Source organism: Mya arenaria, chromosome 17 (assembly GCF_026914265.1).
Source record: "Mya arenaria isolate MELC-2E11 chromosome 17, ASM2691426v1".
Lineage (NCBI taxonomy): Eukaryota > Metazoa > Mollusca > Bivalvia > Myida > Myidae > Mya > Mya arenaria.
In genome coordinates, this window is record NC_069138.1 from 12,492,465 (window position 1) to 12,504,289 (window position 11,825).

Below are 11,825 nucleotides of genomic sequence, written 5' to 3' on the forward strand. Positions count from 1 at the left end.
CCTGTTAGGTTCTGCCAAGATCAAGCTTAAGTGTGGTAAAGTGTGTCTAAATACAAACATCAGGATATTAGCGTTAGTATACCTGTTTGGTTCTGCCAAGATCAAGCTTAAGTGTGGTAAAGTGTGTCTAAATACAAACATCAGGATATTAGCGTTAGTATACCTGTTTGGTTCTGCCAAGATCAAGCTTAAATGTGGTAAAGTGTGTCTAAATACAAACATCAAGATATTAGCGTTAGTATACCTGTTTGGTTCTGCCAAGATCAAGCTTAAGTGTGGTCAAGTGTGTCTAAATACAAACATCAGGATATTAGCGTTAGAATACCTGTTTGGTTCTGCCAAGATCAAGCTTAAATGTGGTAAAGTGTGTCTAAATACAAACATCAGGAAATTAGCGTTAGTATACCTGTTTGGTTCTGCCAAGATCAAGCATAAGTGTGGTCAAGTGTGTCTAAATACAAACATCAGGATATTAGCGTTAGAATACCTGTTTGGTTCTGCCAAGATCAAGCTTAAGTGTGGTAAAGTGTGTCTAAATACAAACATCAGGATATTAGCGTTAGTATACCTGTTTGGTTCTGCCAAGATCAAGCATAAGTGTGGTCAAGTGTGTCTAAATACAAACATCAGGATATTAGCGTTAGAATACCTGTTTGGTTCTGCCAAGATCAAGCTTAAGTGTGGTAAAGTGTGTCTAAATACAAACATCAGGATATTAGCGTTAGAATACCTGTTTGGTTCTGCCAAGATCAAGCTTAAATGTGGTAAAGTGTGTCTAAATACAAACATCAGGAAATTAGCGTTAGTATACCTGTTTGGTAATGCCAAGGTCAAGCTTAAATGTGGTCAAGTGTGTATAAATACAAACATCAGGATATTAGCGTTAGAATATCTGTTTGGTAATGCTAAGATCAAGCTAAATAAAGCGTGATAATAACAATATTTACGTGGCCACATCAACTACATTTTTACAAGACAGAAAGTCACCTTATTGCCATCGTTCAACATGTATTGTACTAAGTTTCATGAAGGTAGCTTCAATACCATCCTCGGCACCCCAGTGTATTATAACATATTATATAGGTTATAATGCAGTGGGGTGCCGAGGATGCTTCAATACCTAACAAGTTAATTGTATTAAGTATTTGCAGTATTCTAATTAATCGTTTATCACTATTGTGGTTGCATATATTTAAACGATTCAATTTTGGAGCAATCGATATAATATGAACGCATTTTAAAACTAAAAGACAACATTTGCATCAGTCTAAAAAACCAACGCTTGTCTGAAAAAATCCCCGATTATTTCTTACATTCTAATTAATTTGACGCCGTAAACACTAGTGGATTAAGAGGGGGGACGCCCCCCCCCCCTCCCCTTCTAAAATCGTCAAAATGTACTAGTTATATCAATATGAGAGAAAAAAAAACATGAATAAAATACGTTTATAATGCACCATTTCCGACTAAAAATTGTTAAAATGTTCTTGAGGAGTAACCCAAACTCCCCATGCCAAAAGTTTACGCCATCGACTTTCGGTTCTGAGAGATGGGCGCATGTCAAAAGGTTCCGTCCCTAAGTTACGCCCCCACCCCTAACAACAATTTCTGGATCCGCCCCTGATAAATATAAACGATTTATTTGCAACATTCTTAAAGGTTGTGACGGAATAAATACAAACCATTTACTATGCAACATTTAAATTAATACGAAGGCATTGTATAACCGACTCCGTTTCAAAATGCAAAATATGTTAACGCCTTAATCAGTGTGTGTATACCACGTGATAAATTACGTCATATATGCTACGTTGGAAGGCAACATTTTGCTTAAAATGAAATCTTAAATCAAAGATAACTTTTCTTTTACAACACCATTTTAAATGAAACAAAGGACAGTCTATGCCGCTTAAAGAGCACCACATTTGTTTTATTACCGACATTTGATAAAGTCATTAGTTTCATCAAAATACTATGTTTTGACAGTGCTCCGTCAGACGTATTGCGAAAAGGTTTGTCGAAGTGTTTAAAATACTAAACTCTCAATCAAAATCTGGTAAAAGATCGAAGGCAGGGCTCCGTAAGCTGCGTAGACTGCGCTATGTTTCATTTAAAATGGTGAAGAAATTGTGAAGATATCTTCGTTTAAAGTATTTTTAAAGCAAAATTATTGCCTTCTGACGTAGCATTTATGACGCAATTATCACGTGGTATTAACACACTGTTAATTTATCCGATGGCATTTGCAACTTTCTAAATATTGTGAACGCATTAATAAATATTTTCATATGCAACATTCTGAATTATGTGAACGCATTTATCAATATAAACGAGTTCATTTGCAAAATTTAGGATAAAGTGAACACGTATCTAATTTCATTTGCAAAATTCTAAATAATGTGAACGCATTTATAAATGTAACCCATTTCATATGCAACATTCGAAATAAAGTGAACACATTTATAAAATTAATATTAACCATTTCATTTGCAACATTTGAAATAATGTGAACGCATTTATAAATATAACCGATTTCATTTGCAACATCTTAACTTATGTGAACGCATATATATAAACGATTTCGTTAGGAACATTTCAAGTTATGTGAAAACATTTATTAAGATTTAAAATCTATTTTGAAACGAGTTAAATAAATAGAACGCTTGATTTAAACGATGTCATTGGCAACATGCTTAACAATGTGAACACATAAATGTAAACGATTTTATTTGCAGCATTCTAAATAATGTGAATGCATTTGACTACCTAGCTATTTTATTTGCAATATTCTAGATAATGTGAAGGCACTTATAAATATAAACGATTTCCGATTTGCAACATTCTAGATAATGTGAATCATTACACATTTCGTTCATTTCTGAGAACGCATTCGTTAGAAACGTTTTATTTAATCCTGTAAAAGCAATTATTAATATTTACCACGTGGCCACAAATTCACCAGTTAAAAAGCGCCAAAATAACGGTATGTTTTTGTTGTTTTTTTGTATACAAATCATTCACTTTTTTTTGTTTTGATCATTTAAATTCAAATAAGTTTGACATGATAATGCATTTAAATTATTATATTTCTTGGTTAAACTTTTATTGTCCTTCTTTCATATTGTTAAGCTTAAACACTATAAATTTCTTTTGCAACTCTTTAAATATGAATACGACATACACATACATACACGATTCTTGAGAGATGCACTCTTACTCCCAAAGAAGTTATACAAGTACCGCATTGATTTATTTAAATTTTCCGGAAACCGGATGAATAATAATTGATACAATGTTTCTTATGAAGGATACAGTGTTGAATTTGAAAAAAGGTGCAGAAAACACGATACTCCACTTCATGAGGCGATAGTTGATCAGACTGTGTAAAATCGTTCAGCATTCACCAGTCATTGTTTTTGCATTTTCAACAATCTTGTTATCAGTTATTCTTATTTTCCACAAATGCATTATTTAGAAGTAGTTATAGGTTTATCACTCAAAATTTATGTTTGTTATAAACGTTTCTTTGTCGTTCACCAGAGTGAAGATGCCATGCGTACCACGTTAGATTTCCACGTTAGATTTATCATTATCAAACCTCTGATGAATGAGCATGTTAACGGGTATATATTGAATTTAAATACGAGTGTCCCTTTTATGTTTAAAGCTGCACTCTCACAGATTGAACGTTTTGACAAATGTTTTTATTTTTGTCTTGGAACGAGCCACTTTTTGCGAAAATCCATAGAAACCAGTTAAATAAGACTACTGACAAAGAATCAGATCGCAGATATTTATATTTAAGTACACAAATTGATGTTTTATGCATGCTATGCCATAAAGTATTAATTTTCGAACGGTATTATGCAAATCTACTCTCTGATTTTTGTTAGCAATATTATATCATTGGTTTGCAGATATTTACGCAAAAAATTGCTCTTTCCAAGACAAAAAATAAAAACAATGTGAAGATGGTCAATCTGTGAGAGTGCAGCTTTAAACGTGAAAACAAAAGCCAGCTAATAAACAAGCTACAGTCTAATGACTATTACCACGGTTTGCGATATTACATATGTTCCAAATAAAACTAAAAATAATATGAATAGTAAATACTTTCTCACTGACATTGCAAATTGATTAATTTGAATTCAAATCCATTTCATATTAAATAATTGTTCTTTTTGAAATTAAAGACTTTGCAGTATTGACATTAAGCTGTGCCAGTTGAACACCAATAAATCACATACAGCCTGTAACGAGTCAACAGATTCACAAGCATTTAGTTTTGTTAAACAGAAATCCGTCAACTCCATTCATTAACGATCAATTTACAATCTATACTACTACAAGGTCACGTTTGTTTACGTTTTGCAGGTGCTAGCATGTATATACAAACAATATCCGCTATTTTTAGCGGCAAAATTATGCGCGGCCAATCAAATTAGCTCATCTGCTGGGTTACCTGGGTCGATATGTTTGGCGCTGAATATTTCCGCGCACGCGATTGGATAATATAATGACCTCATTCGTCAGCTTTGTTTTGATTGGTGTATTAAGCCTCGCTGTCGGCTTTGTTTGAAGGCCGCGTTTGATCTAAGCGTCACTTTGCTGTGCGGGCTGAATCTACAAGAAACTAGATTTTTTTACTGCAAAGGTACCGTACTATTTTGTATAATTTGCATTCACTAAGGCTTGTCCGATTATTCTGAGCGGATTTGCATTGTTAGTTGATAAAGTTTCATTTAATTTAAGTAAATAAAGCTCGTGGGAATGTTCGATTCACGATTGTTTTCGAACGAAGATAATGCTTAAGCCAAATAGGCCGCCATATTTGCCGTTGGGGCGTTTTGAAAAGCACCGGTGATATTTTTTTACAATCTAATTCTGCTCACATTTTGGATTTTTTTGTTTGTAATGGATTTCATAATAATCGCAGAATATTTTAGCACCCTATCTCATACATTATAATAACGCGAATGTGTAATAAATAATTATTTTTGATATGCAAATACTGTAAAACATTTGGAAAATGAACTACGTAGCACAGTACAATTTTTTTTAAACATCAATTTTACTGCTTTTTGTAATCGATCTCAATAAACTTGAAGAACTTATGATATCTACGAGAACGTAGGACAGTCATACAAATATAATCACAATTAATCATTAATTAATTAAATTTATATAGCAGTTATTTGTTTACCATAATTTGACATTATCAAGACCAATAAGTTATATCTTACTAGGCTTTTATGACAACACAATGACAATTTATAGCATAAGTAAGGATGAGTTTTGTTCTTAATTGCAAAATTAATAAAATAACTTTGATAAAAATGATGTATTTATTTTTCAGGCAAGATGGCTAAGACTAAGGAGACTAAGAAACCAGAAACACCCAAGGCTGACAAACGTATGTATTAAAATGAATCTTTAATGAAACCAATATAGTGTTGTCATGGCAACAAACACAACATAATGAGTTCATTGGTGGTTAAAACAGCTTTAATGCCTTCTTACTTAATATAAAAGTGCACCTTTTTGGTAAAAGTATTTGCAGTGGTATATTTCATCTCTCAATATTTACAATGAAAGCTGGGGCAGTATTCCTAGAAATTCTCAAGTTATTAAGTTATCTTAACTGAAGTCATTTTCCTATTTTAAGTGAAGTCAAGTCAAGTCAAAATTTTATTAGCATTATTCAAATTGAACATTGCCAAAAACATATATACAAGATGGCATTTAATGATATCAGTATAACATCAAAAGAGAAAAGTATGTTTTATAATATCATGGTATAATAGAATTTATACAATTAAGCATTTCTTCTATCTGTAGCAAACGATATATATGTTGCTATGTTATTTAACAGCTTAACATTGTCAGTACTTAACAAAGTATTAAATTTGGTCATATTTGGCCATTGGCAATAATATCTTGGTAAATATTTGACACGAAGGTCTCTATACTTTGGGCATATCAAAAGAAAATGATACTCATTTTTAACAAGTATATCACCAGTCATATGCTATTATTACTTCATAAATTTGAATAACTTCTTTGGCATTACCAGGACTGAAAATGCATACTTCTATATTAAAACTAGAAATGTGTCCATAGGACACGGATGCCCCCACTTCGATTTTTTGTCACAGAAAATAAGCCATAATGATTATTCAGGATAATCTGAGGGCCCTAACTCCTAAATGATTAAAGCGATTTCCATGGCTATCGAACTTGATCAAGATATTATGGTCACAAACATGTGTTAAAAGTTTGGTGAGGATTGGACAAACAGTTTTCAAGAATTAGATCGGAAACAATCTTCGGGACGTATTTTTCAAGTCTTTTTTTGCAAATAAAGGGCCGTAACTCCTAAATGACAAAAGCGATTTCCATGGCTATCGAACTTGATCAAGATATTATGGTCACAATCATGTATGTAAAGTTTGGTGAGGATTGGACACATACTTTTCAAGAATTAGATTGGAAACATATATTTTTGAATTATTTTTGGCAAAAAAGGGCCGTAACTCCTAAATGACTAAAGCGATTTCCATGACTATCGAACTTGATCAAGATATTATGGTCACAAACATGTGTTTAAAGTTTGGTGAGGATTGGACAAACGGTTTTCAAGAATTAGATCGGAAACAATCTTCGGGAATTTTTGGCAAAAAAGGGCCGTAACTCCTAAATGACTAAAGCGATTTCCATGACTATCGAACTTGATCAAGATATTATGGTCACAAACATGTGTTTAAAGTTTGGTGAGGATTGGACAAACGGTTTTCAAGAATTAGATCGGAAACAATCTTCGGGACGTACGTACGTACGGACAAGGGCAACCCTATATGCCGCCACTTTGTGGGGGCATAACAACTTAAACGTTCTTATAATAATATATAAAGTTAGTTGATTTCTTATCATTTTCATAGTGATATTATATGTCTATGAGAATGTAAAGAAATCAACTTAGGTAAGAAAACAAAATGTATGTATGTAAGATGCTTTATGAAAATCTGCTAAGATTCCTAAAAATATATTTGATGAAAGTTCAACCTAAGTGATAAAAGATGACATTATGAAGTTTGCTGTGAAGTTTACTGAAATAAAAGTAATACAGTTTTTATGCCCCCACAAAGTGGCGGCATATAGGGTTGCCCTTGTCCGTCCGTACGTACGTACGTCCCGAAGATTGTTTCCGATCTAATTCTTGAAAACCGTTTGTCCAATCCTCACCAAACTTTAAACACATGTTTGTGACCATAATATCTTGATCAAGTTCGATAGTCATGGAAATCGCTTTAGTCATTTAGGAGTTACGGCCCTTTTTTGCCAAAAATACTTCAAAAAAATATGTTTCCAATCTAATTCTTGAAAAGTATGTGTCCAATCCTCACCAAACTTTACATACATGATTGTGACCATAATATCTTGATCAAGTTCGATAGCCATGGAAATCGCTTTTGTCATTTAGGAGTTACGGCCCTTTATTTGCAAAAAAGACTTGAAAAATACGTCCCGAAGATTGTTTCCGATCTAATTCTTGAAAACTGTTTGTCCAATCCTCACCAAACTTTAAACACATGTTTGTGACCATAATATCTTGATCAAGTTCGATAGTCATGGAAATCGCTTTAGTCATTTAGGAGTTACGGCCCTTTTTTGCCAAAAATACTTCAAAAATCATTATGGCTTATTTTCTGTGACAAAAAACCGAAGTGGGGGCATCCGTGTCCTATGGACACATTTCTAGTTAGAATTATTCCCCTAATGATTGCAGAATGCATATGAACATTTTCAGAAAGACCAACAAAAAATCTTAAATTTGTGTCCTCTTTTCCAGCCAAAAAGGGTAGGGGCCGACCAAAGGGGAGCACCAAAAAGGGAGGGGCGAAGAAAGGGGCCAAGAAGGCAGTTAAGCGTGCAGGAAAGAAGAAGTAAATCCTGGTTTCATGAGGGAACACTGCCACTAAGTGGACATTATGGATCTGTTGACATATTGACCTTTTATCCTTACCTAAGTAGTGCATGTGATTGAACAAAAATAATGCAGCCTCCTGAAGATTTCTTTAAGAATTGGATAAAACAAGATGCAACCTTCCTCAAGACTATTTTTACTTAACTTTGGACAAAAAGAAGAAGCAGCTTTTGAAGACTCGAAGTTTGTACAAAAAATGAGAAGCAACTACTGAGGCTAAAGATTTCCTTAAATGTTAAAAAATATGCAACTTTTAAATATCATATACTTCAATTGTTTGACGCAAGTAATTGGCAGCTATTTCAGACAAAATTTTATGGTATGCATTAATTGTTGAATTAATTTCATAACTCATATTTTTTTAAATGTTTGAAAAAGAATACACCTTATTTTACATAACAAACAGTAAGCTTGGCAAGGAAGCAGGTCAAATTCCTGTATATTCATTCAAAATTTAGTTTTGTTCACAAACAAGACATTGCTTATCACATTCAGGGATACTTTTGCTGTGTCATGTACAATTGTATGCATATATTCATTACATGTTTAAGAATGTCAACATTTTTTAAAACTGATTTCCTTAATTAAGACATTTTATTTTTTCATACCGGTTTTATTTATGTACATAATCATATATTTAATTTTCTACAATTTTTTTTAATTCATCGAAAATACATTTTTTAAACAAAACTTATATCTATAGTTTTTTTTGAGATTATTTCTTCATATAATTATTATCAAATAAGGATCTGGAAAAAAATTGGACAAAATATATACCAATTATATTTTATCTTCATTTTAATACTCATTTGGTAACAGTTAACTGTCATTCTCATTGTAATATAAACATTGAATCAAACCTTTCTAGAAAGCAATAATACCGAAATAAATATGTTGTAAAAAAGGCGTCTTGTTGTTTCGTACTTAATTAACGTCATCATACAATTAAAGTGTACAGGAATTGTTCCGGAAAGACGTGGAATTTTGAGCACATGTGTGTTGTCTTGGATACCAGAATTTTTTTTTACCCATTCTAATTAAATTTATAAGGTTTGAAAAATTTAAAAATACCCCTTTTCAGCCATTAATGCAGATTGCATTAAATTTCAATTGTACCAATTTACAAACATTTTCAACTGAATTTGTTTTTTATAATTTAAAATTCCCCAAACATCCAGAACATTCCTTTTAAACATATAACCCCCAGGGGGAAGGCACTTATAAGTTATTCCACCCCCCTACAGAAGCAAATTTACCCTTGTGGAGTCCAAATTAGCGAAAAAAGACACCCACCTATATACTATTTAAATAATTTCCTTCCCCCCGTGGGTTATATGTTTTACTGTAATAGCCCTTAGTTTATTTAATGAAAAGGACCGCCAATCGAAGACCATAGCATTTGTTGTTTTTTTTCAAACAAGGGCATAACTTGAAAATAAGTAAAGCAAGAGTTACAGTTATTGCTTTCTGTTTGCCTATTGTGTCTGGCAACATGTCTACCAAGTTTCATGTGAATTATACAGGACAGGACTTTTTCTGCCCATTTTGGGGAAAAGACCCAGGACATTTTGGGAAATTTCGCGTCTTGAAAATGCCTAAATTGGGAAATTTTACAGTTAAAAGAAAAAGCTGTCTAGTCTCCTTCTAATTAGGAAATGATTTAATATTAGTTTATTTTCGCTTTAAAAGACCCAAAATGGCTGAAATATCAATCCTTGGGGTGTAAATATCTATTGCAATAAATCATGACAGATAATATTTCATACTTATCTCTGAATGTGATGAAAATCAATGATTTCCGAGATCAATTATCAAAAAAACTTGACATCACATGATTTATTAGGATGTTTCAAATGAACCAATACAGATAAAAAGACTTCCTTTTTGGATTGGGATTATTTTCTGAAGATTGGGAAAAATACCTTATATTTTGCTTTGGGAACGGGTCTGATAGTCGGACCCGTGGGTACTATAGAAAAAGCCCTGGAATATGGCAAATGTTTTGGTTAGTTGTGGCCAAATTTTTGCACAATGATGCCACCAACCAAAGGAATATAATTGACAAACTCAATATGAAGCAATTATACATGAAAATAGACGACAAGTTAAATAAAACAAATCACAATATCATTTCGCACATAAGAGAGTGTACATTCTTGAACAGTAGGTTTCATTACTTCAAAGAGTTATGTTTGTCACCACAATGTTCTTGCGACCGCATTGGGCATTTGTCTGCCTCTTTAGTTGTTATTTCTGTGTAATAGTTAAATGACCTGAATGAAAATCTTAATGATTAAGAATGGATGGAGTGAGCATAGCAAACAAGCCTATCTTGATCGGTAAGATTTTAATTCAGCTCATCTAACCAACTAAGAATACAACCTCATTGTCAGTACAAAATCTGAGGCTATGAGTGTGTTTCGGATGAGTGGCAGTGGGCAGACCTTTAAACACCCGCGAACGATAATATTCTTAATGATTGCCTATCTGTATAAAGTATATGCCTGATCGCTGATGGTGCCAGTCAATTTTTACTTAATGTGTAAATAAGAAAGAGAGGATTTAGATAGTGCGCTCGAGTTGAAATAAACTTGGTCAATTGGGGTTGAGTTCAGGGGATTAAGACGGTAGCGCATCCGGCGCACACACCCTCTAAAAATGTTAAAGTTTACTTTTTGTACCAACATCCGAGGAACAATATGACAATAATGCACTTGAATGCAATATTTTACACTAAAGTGTCTCAATCTTTTCTTTGGGACAACTTCAAGCCCCAATTAACGCATTCAACCCATGTATTGTTTGTATTCTTTGAGAAGCGCCCGTACATTCTCTGTCGCACTTCCAAAGTGCGGCCCCTCTAACACGGAATCATGAATCCGCCACTGGCGTTAAGGCTAGGATCACTCAATGCTTTCAAATCTTGAAATGCAAAGTTCATTTGCATACAGTAGTAAAATACTTCTTATGTAAAAACATAGGTATCTTGATATTATAAAAAAGTGTTATTACTACAGTAAAACTGTGGTCGATCGAACAGGTGGTTGTTTGAGAACCGGAGGTCCCTCGAGGTCTAAGCTTAGTCCCGAACATTTTTCCTTCTATTTTCATATAATTAATAATGACGCTGCATCGAAACCTAAATAAGTCGAGGAGTCAAGCACAATAGCTGGTCCCAAATACAAAAAATCATGCACTAAACCCTCGAGTTCAAAATTGTACGCTTTTTCCCAAACGCGTGTTCCAAAATAAACAAACAATTGCTAGGTGTTAAAATGTTCGCAAGTTGTAAAAATTGTAATGACAGTTGAAGGTAAATTTGATTAGGTGTGAAAAACTGTCACTGTTTCTGCCTGACCGCTATTAGTTGATTAGGGCATTTGAGAAGATAATTATGAGAAGTTAATTGTGAGAAAATAACGGACTGGGAAATTAAAACTTGAGTTGTTTGAAACATTGGTTCCCTCAAGGTTTTAGCTTAGACCCTGGCGTCCTCGAGCGATCACAGATTTACTGTTCTACGTTTTGCATGATCCGGGAGGTTGTATGTGACTAGAGTGGATTTTTCAGATTCGGAGCTGAGGGTTAAATCACTTAAAAGACACATGTCTTCAAAACAAGTGTCATTATAATGATGTACTCATTTGTTTGATTTGTTTCATATTAACATCGCACAATGATATGCTTATGCACCATTGTAATCAGTGCACCCCCCCCCCCCCCAGGTCCGGGGGGAATAGCAGGGACTTTGATTTTCAATCCTGCCAATCCCAGGTAAAATTCCCGCCATGCAGAGACAAACTGCTGGTAAAATCCCATCCAAATGCGCCCGCAACCCGGG

The 11,825-nt window shown here is 33.7% G+C and overlaps 1 long non-coding RNA gene across 1 annotated transcript; it reads left to right on the forward strand.

Annotated features, from left to right (window-relative positions):
• Window positions 1-4,557: 4,557 nt before the first annotated feature.
• On the forward strand, window positions 4,558-8,890 carry LOC128223882 (uncharacterized). The gene is made up of 3 exons (XR_008259388.1): window positions 4,558-4,654; window positions 5,357-5,413; window positions 7,850-8,890. It is a non-coding gene; the product is annotated as an uncharacterized LOC128223882 (long non-coding RNA).
• Window positions 8,891-11,825: the final 2,935 nt, after the last annotated feature.